Genomic DNA, 8,756 nt, shown 5'->3' with positions numbered 1-8,756 from the left:
AGAGCAGGGATGGCGAACTAATGGCACGCGTGCCACTTATGCCACGCAATATTTTGGGCACTCCACAGATCACAATTGTTGTTACACTATGAATTGTTATTACACAAATGTTATTACGCTATGAAGCATATGTAACAATTAAATTAAAATTCACAGAAAACAAAGAAAATAATAAATAATTATTAATAAAAAAATTAAAAATTAATGCTAAAAAATAATTATTAACAGTAAAAAACAAACTAACAATAAATAACTAGCAAAAAAATCAACAGTCCTGCTTAGACTAACATCTTACAACCTAATATAAGTTATTGGTCATCTAATCTGCAACAACAGAAGTCACACTGATGTTACTTTAAGTTGAATAACGCGTATAACTGAGACATTGCAATAAAAAAAATTTCCCATGTAAATAACGAGTTTTGAGTTGATAGTATTTAGTATTATTATTTTCCCTATAATCACGAAGTCAAAATTATTTGACGGCACGTCTATGACCTCATTAAACAATTTTTTAGAAAAAAAATGGCACGTTGGTGTACAAAGGTTCGTCACCCCTGGACTAGTGTTTCTTTTATTCTAGGGCTCTTATTGCAAGTTCTTTATTCACTACGTTAACAGTGAAAGCAGTATAAATTGTACATGTAGTTAGTACAGTCTCCAGACATGGTTTGAAAAACTCATATTGTCTACTTATCCAGTTCAACCACATCTCCCAGATTAGGAACGAGCAGTTATTTAAATTTTTTAATAAGTAGTGAAAGATTAGCAACAATATTAAAGAAATTTTGAAAATATATTCAGGTAAGAATATTAGAACATGATTGATGTTATACAAAAATTAGTATATTTTGAGAAATAGATTTAGATAACTAAATAAAATAGTAATAACAATGAAATAACCAATAGTCAAACTGATATGTTTACATAGCTAAGACAGTGATAGTACATACTCATTTAAATCTAAATGATAATTTGGAGCTTTCTTTCACTACTGAAACTAAATATTAAGACTAAAGTTTGCATTGTTTGCAACAAGAATAAACAACTTAAAGGAATGTGAGTTTTTTCAACCGTTCTTTTTATAGATAATAATGATAAAAAATAAACTGTATGTTTAAATGCTCGTCCGATTGACACTCGTCATTCAGATATTAGTAAAACAGATTTGTTAGCCACTCTTTCAGCGGCGCAATATTAGGTGGCTCAAAGTTTCTCCCGCAATAAGGACACATGAGAGAACGTCCATGCCTTGTCCGATATTCGACCCCAGGGCATTTCTAATGAACTCCCTAACCACTATATCGGTCGGCTCCTTTCCAAATATCTATCTGTAGATAACCAAAAAATCTCAATTTCAAAGTTACCCGAATTACTTATTATGATTAATATCTAATGAGCACAGGTCAGAAATTATATTACAGTGAAACCTGTAAAAGTGATCACCTGGGTAAAGTGGCCTTTTAAGGAGATTAAGGCCTGGCCTTTTTAAGGAGACTTCATAAAGTGACCACCTCTATACAGTGACTATTTGACTTAGTCCCGAGGGTGGTCAATTTAGACAGGTTCCACTGTATTTATTTCTTTTACTGAAAACAAAACTGCGTTTGAAAATATCGCTTCGCACAAAAAACTGTAGTGAGCAGCTGTTCCAAGTAAGTAGCAAGATTCATTTTTTATAATTCATTTCAAAAACGCCTCCATATACACGGGGGATTCCAAAACTCGATAACTTTTAGTCAGAATGATCTGATATTTTAGCAGAACAATCATGAAGCAATGGAATTTTGTTTGGCGAAAGAAAAGAAATATATTTCTTGCCAAATGATGACTGACGGGATAATGCCAGGGGAAAGACCAAAAATGGATTTTTTTCACACAGAAATGCTGTTAACCTGAGGGAAAGAATAGAGTTCAGGGGTTTACTAAAAGTTTATTAGCGATAAGACAAGGCTACGTGTTTACAGAGACAATGCCAAAAAGAAAAAGAGCTTCATGCAATAAACATCTTACTGATGATTAAGGCATAAGTAGGATTCGGCTAGATTCTGTAAGGATTCGGCTAGATTCTGTAAGCAACATTCGTCCAGTGCATCCAAAGCCAAAAATCACTAGGGTTTAAATTGGGAGAACGTGACGGCCACGTTGTTGGAAAATGGCAAATACAGAGGGGAAAAAAAGATTTTTATTCAGAGAAAGCACGTTTGTGTCTAATTTCATAATCGCTTCATCGTTTTTCTTTATCGTTTGCATGAATTCATTAGCATAGTTGAGGTCTCCAACCATTCAGCAGTCCTAGAAACTGAAGATAAAATTTTTTTTAGAGAGCCCTGAATCCTGCATGTCGGTGAACGCTCTTTTAATCAGCTTTCGTAAAATGTAATTCATTGTAAACTAATTGATTTTGAATAAAAATGTAAAATACAGCGTAAAAACGCTAAAATATAAAGCAGCATTAATCATAAGTTAGAAAAAATTCAAGTTCAAAAATCAAGAAGGGGATGAACAACTTACAATAGATCACAATTAAGCAGCTCAGAATCAAATTATAATCCGTTTACAATAGCTGCTCTAAAGTAAGCAACATTAACATGCTTATTTAGGTCCCCTCTATCTGCCTTTACAGTCTCCCTGTGTCAGCATGTAAATGTAATGTATATATATATATATATATATATATATATATATATATATATATATATATATATATATATATATATATATATATATATATATGTATATATATATATATATATATATATATATATATATATATATATATATATATATATATATATATATATATATATATATATATATATATATATATATATCATGTCTCAGTTAAGCGTTTCAGAACTTCTAAGAGCGGTAGGGGGCATCCTGACGACTCGAAATCAAATAGCAATGTGGGGTCGGAAATGCTTTCCTGAAGCGGTGACGTACACAGAAGCACCATAAAGAAAAAGGGACCGTAAGTGAAAAATCGCTATAATAATACATTGAAAAAATTATATGGCCTCCTCGGTCACCCGATCCTATCATGTCTTGATTTCTGGAGTTATATGAAAACTAGGTTTATGACACCCCTGTTGATAATGCTGGTTACAGGAATCGCAGTAGCTGCCAGCGAGATATGCCTGGAGTATTGCAGAATGTTCGAATGTCCATGCGCCGGAGATGTAAGGTGTACATTGTAGCTGGTGGCAGAAACTTCGAACACTTACTTTGGCCCATGTAACATATAATTTTTTAAATGTATTATTAAAACGATTTTTCACTTACGGTTTTTTTCACTTACGGTGCTTCTGTGTACGTCACCGCTTCAGGAAAGCATTTCCGACCACACATTGCTATATTATTTCGAATCGTCAGGATGCCCCCTATCCCTCTTAGAAGTTCTGAAACGCTTAACTGAGACTCCCTGTATATATATATATATATATATATATATATATATATATATATATATATATATATATATATATATATATATATATATATATATATATATATATATATATATATATATATATATATATATGAATGATTCTCTCAAAATATGACAATTCACTGTCCCTTGCTCCAAGATCTAATACTAAAGGAACTGCTTTTTAAAAAAATTAATAAATTGCATTGCTTCGCACTAGCATTGACTGTTTTGTATGGTTAAAAAATTTAATTGAACTTCAAAATGTCATTTTCCTTACATGTCCCAAACAACGTTTCCAATAATAACTAGCTTCAAAACTTCCCATAAAGTTTTCATTATCTAATTTTTTTTTATCTCAACTGATGTAAGCATTCCTATAATATACGCAGAGGGTATTATTTACAAAAACTTCGTTTAAAATATTTGCTTCATTTGTCAATAAATTGCTTGTCCCAAGAAAATCTGTCATTTTCCTGGCTACTTTTATTTAGTGGTTTATAACCAAAATAGATAGAGCCAGCAATCAATATCTTATGTTAATAGATTGATTAGATACCCTCCTACATGAACATGTCTTGTTGCAAGAATAAAAAACCAATTTTCTGGTTCAAAATCTATTTCAAAAAATTTTTCAAGATTAGTAGGTTTTTGTGCAGTCATTTTCATCTGAAAATTTGCCCGTCACTGGAATTCAAACCCAGGACCCCTCCCTCCAGCAGCAAACTTGCTTGTCTGGTGGCCTACCTTCCAGTCCACGAGGATACGTGAAGCCTACCACAGTTTCGCTTCAAAAGCTCTCTCCTCTCATCTTCGCAATATACCTCAAGGGGCCCATTGCGACCCCCTAATTGGCCTATAAAAATTCTCTTCTTCAGCCTTGTTTGGACCATAGACCCCTACTTATTGTCCGAGTTTGAAAATTATACCTTGATATTAAAGGGAGCTAAGGGGCCTTGAAATTTGAACCTTTCTCGAGCCATTTTATTTTTTTATTCTTTTTTTTTATTATTCCATTACGCTTTCTTTGCTAGACTTCACACACAGAAAACACCCATGCATGCCAAAATATCCAAAATGTTACAATAGAAGTCGCAAGAGAGCAAATAAACTGATTTTCCTGGATTTTTCCAGTTTTTTCCTATTTTACCTATAAAAAAATTTTTTTCCTTACATTCAGAAACCTCCAGAATATTGAAAAAAAAAACATTAAAAAAATAATATAATTTAAAATAAACAAAAAAAAAGAAAATTTTTTGAAAATTTGACCGTCCCTGGGATTCGAACCCTGGACCCCTCCCTCCTGCTGCGAACTTGCTTGTCTGGTGGTCTACCTTCCAGTCCACGGTGATACGTGAAGCCCACCACAGTTTCGCTTCAAAAGCTCTCTCCTCTCATCTTCGCAATATACATTTACGGGCCCACTGTGACCCCCCTAATTGGCCTATAAAAATTCTCCTCAGCAGCCTTGTTTGAACCATAGAACCCTACCCATGGTCCGAGTTTGAAAATTATACCTTGATATTAAAGGGAGCTAGGGGGGCTTGAAATTTGAGCCTTTCTCCAGCCATTTTATTTTTTTATTCTTTTCTTTTTATTATTCCATTACGCTTTCTTTGCTGGACTTCACACACAGAAAACACCCTATGCATGCTAGAATATCCAAAATGTTACAATAGAAGTCGAAAAAGAGCAAATAAACAGATTTTCCTGGATTTCTCCAGTTTTTTCCCATTTTCCCAATAAAAAAACTTTTTTTCCTTCATGCAGGAACCTCCAGAATATCGAAAAATACATAAAAAAATAATATAATTTAAAATAAACAAAAAAAAAGAAAGTTTTTTGAAAATTTGACCGAACCCATGGCCTACAGGACATCAAATCTATCTTGCCACACAACTTTACCAACTGCGCTATGCTTCACATGCCTACCCCGCGAATATTTAGCTTAAAACTCCTCCTCCCGGTTAGTAAACAAAACTTATTTTGGCACATTGTGGACCCACTAATTGGTCTATAAAAAAATCTTTCTGTGCAATTATTCGATACTTTAAATTCTATTTTTGGGCGGATTTGGAAATTTATAGGTAAATAGTAGAGGGAGTTACGGGGTGTGATGTGTGCGTGCCTCCTGATATGACTTCTGTCCCTTTTTCAGCCATTATTCGCTCTTTAACAAAGAAAAATATTTCTTTTCACATATGGAACACTTCATTTGCTTTAAAATATTGAAAAGAAGTTAAAAAAATAATATAAATTAAAATAAAAAAATAATAAAAATTATCCGAAATTTATCCGTTTATTAGCTATTATTCGTTATTTCCCAAAGAAAAAATAGTTTTTTTTTTATATACAGAACACTTGATTCACGTTAAAATATCAAAAAATAAATTTTAAAAAAATAATATAAAAAAATAATATAAAGAAAAAGAAAAAATTTGAATGTCGACCGTTGCAGGGTTTCGAACCCATGGCCCCCGGGACAACAAATCTATCTTGCCACACAGCTTTACCAACTGCGCCATGCTTCACATGCGTATCCCGCGAATATTTAGCTTAAAACATCTCCTGCCGGTTAGTAAACAAAACTTATTTTGGCCCATTGTGGGTCCACTAATTGGTCTATAAAAAATCCTTCAGTACAATTATTCGATACATTAAGTTCTATTTTTGGGCGGAATTTGAAATTTATAGGTTAATATTATAGGGAGTTGCGGGGTGTGATGTCTGCATGCCTCCTGATATGACTTCTGACCTTTTTCAGCCATTATTCGCTCTTTAGCAAAGAAAAATATTTCTTTTCTCATATAGAACACTTTATTCGCTTTAAAATTTTGAAAAGAAGCTAAAAAAATATTATAAATTAAAATAAAAAAATAAATAAAAATTATCCGAAATTTATACGTTAATTAGCTATGATTCGCAATTTCCCAAAGAAAAAATAGTTCTTTTTATATATACAGAACACTTGATTCACGTTGAAATATCAAAAAATAAATTAAAAAAAATAATATAAAAAGAAAGAAAACATTTGAATGTCAGCCCTTGCAGGGTTTCGAACCCATGGCCTACGGGACATCAAATCTATCTTGCCACACAGCTTTACCAACTGCGCCATGCTTCACATGCCTACTCCGCGAATATTTAGCTTAAAACACCTCCTCCCGGTTAGTAAATAAAACTTATTTTGGCCCATTGAGGACCTACTAATTGGTCTATAAAAAAATCCTTCAGTACAATTATTCCATACATTAAGTTTTTTTTTGGGCGGAATTTGAAATTTATAGGTTAATATTATAGGGAGTTACGGGGTGTGATGTGTGCGTGCCTCCTGATAGGACTTCTAGCCTTTTCCAGCCATTATTCGCTCTTTAACAAAGAAAAATATTTCTTTTCACATATGGAACACTTCATTTGCTTTAAAATATTGAAAAGAAGTTAAAAAAATAATATAAATTAAAATAAAAAAATAAATAAAAATTATCCGAAATTTATCCGTTTATTAGCTATTATTCGCTATTTCCCAAAGAAAAAATAGTATTTTTTTTATATACAGAACACTTGATTCACGTTAAAATATCAAAAAATAAATTTAAAAAAATAATATTAATAAAAAGGAAAAATTTGAATGTCGACAATTGCAGGGTTTCGAACCCATACCCCCGGGACATCAAATCTATCTTTCCACACAGCTTTACCAACTGCGCCATGCTTCACATGCCTACCCCGCGAATATTTAGCTTAAAACACCTCTTCTCGGTTGGTAAACAAAACTTATTTTGGCCAATTGTGGGCCCACTAATTGGTCTATAATAAAATCCTTCAGTGCAATTATTTGGTACATTAAATTCTATTTTTGGGCGGAATTTGAAATTTATAGGTTAATATTATAGGGAGTTACGGGGTGTGATGTGTGCGTGCCTCCTGATATGACTTCTGTCCCTTTTTCAGCCATTATTCGCTCTTTAACAAAGAGAAATATTTCTTTTCACATAAAGAAAATTTATTCGCTTTAAAATATTGAAAAGAAGTTAAAAAAATAATATAAATTAAAATAAAAAAATAAATAAAAATTATTAGAATTTTATCCGTTTATTAGCTATTATTCGCTATTTCCCAAAGAAAAAATAGTATTTTTTTTATATACAGAACACTTGATTCACGTTAAAATATCAAAAAATAAATTTAAAAAAATAATATTAAAAAATAGGAAAAATTTAAATGTCGACAGTTGCAGGGTTTCGAACCCATGCCCCCGGGATATCAAATCTATCTTGCAACACAGCTTTGCCAACTGCGCCATGCTTCACATGCCTACCCCGCGTATATTTAGCTTAAAACACCTCCTCCCGGTTAGTAAATAAAACTTATTTTGGCCCATTGAGGACCTACTAATTGGTCTATAAAAAAATCCTTCAGTACAATTATTCCATACATTAAGTTTTTTTTTTGGGCGGAATTTGAAATTTATAGGTTAATATTATAGGGAGTTACGGGGTGTGATGTGTGCGTGCCTCCTGATAGGACTTCTAGCCTTTTCCAGCCATTATTCGCTCTTTAACAAAGAAAAATATTTCTTTTCACATATGGAACACTTCATTTGCTTTAAAATATTGAAAAGAAGTTAAAAAAATAATATAAATTAAAATAAAAAAATAAATAAAAATTATCCGAAATTTATCCGTTTATTAGCTATTATTCGCTATTTCCCAAAGAAAAAATAGTTCTTTTTTTATATACAGAACACTTGATTCACGTTAAAATATCAAAAAATAAATTTAAAAAAATAATAAAAAAAGAAAGAAAAAATTAGAATGTCGACGGTTGCAGGGTTTCGAACCCATTTCCTACGGGACATCAAATCTATCTTGCCACACAGCTTTACCAACTGCGCCATGCTTCACATGCCTACTCCGCGAATATTTAGCTTAAAACACCTCCTCCCGATTAGTAAACACGACTTATTTTGGCCCATTGTGGGCCCACTAATTGGTATATAAAAAAATCCTTCAGTACAATTATTCGATACATTAAATTCTATTTTTGGGCGGAATTTGAAATTTATAGGTTAATATTATAGGGAGTTACGGGGTGTTATGTGTGCGTGCCTCCTGATATGACTTCTGTCCCTTTTTCAGCCATTATTCGCTCTTTATCAAAGAAAAATATTTCTTCTCACATAAAGAACAATTTATTCGCTTTAAAGTATTGAAAAGAAGTTAAAAAAATAATATAAATTAAAAAAAAAAATAAATAAAAATTATCCGAAATTTATCCGTTTATTAGCTATTATTCGCTATATCCCAAAGAAAAAATAGTTTTTTTA

The sequence above is a fragment of the Parasteatoda tepidariorum genome, chromosome 12 (assembly GCF_982258835.1).
Source record: "Parasteatoda tepidariorum strain Cologne lab strain chromosome 12, Ptep-v5.0, whole genome shotgun sequence".
In the NCBI taxonomy this organism is placed as follows: domain Eukaryota; kingdom Metazoa; phylum Arthropoda; class Arachnida; order Araneae; family Theridiidae; genus Parasteatoda; species Parasteatoda tepidariorum.
The sequence above is the reverse complement of the archived record's forward strand: the minus strand, read 5'-3'. Positions refer to the sequence as shown.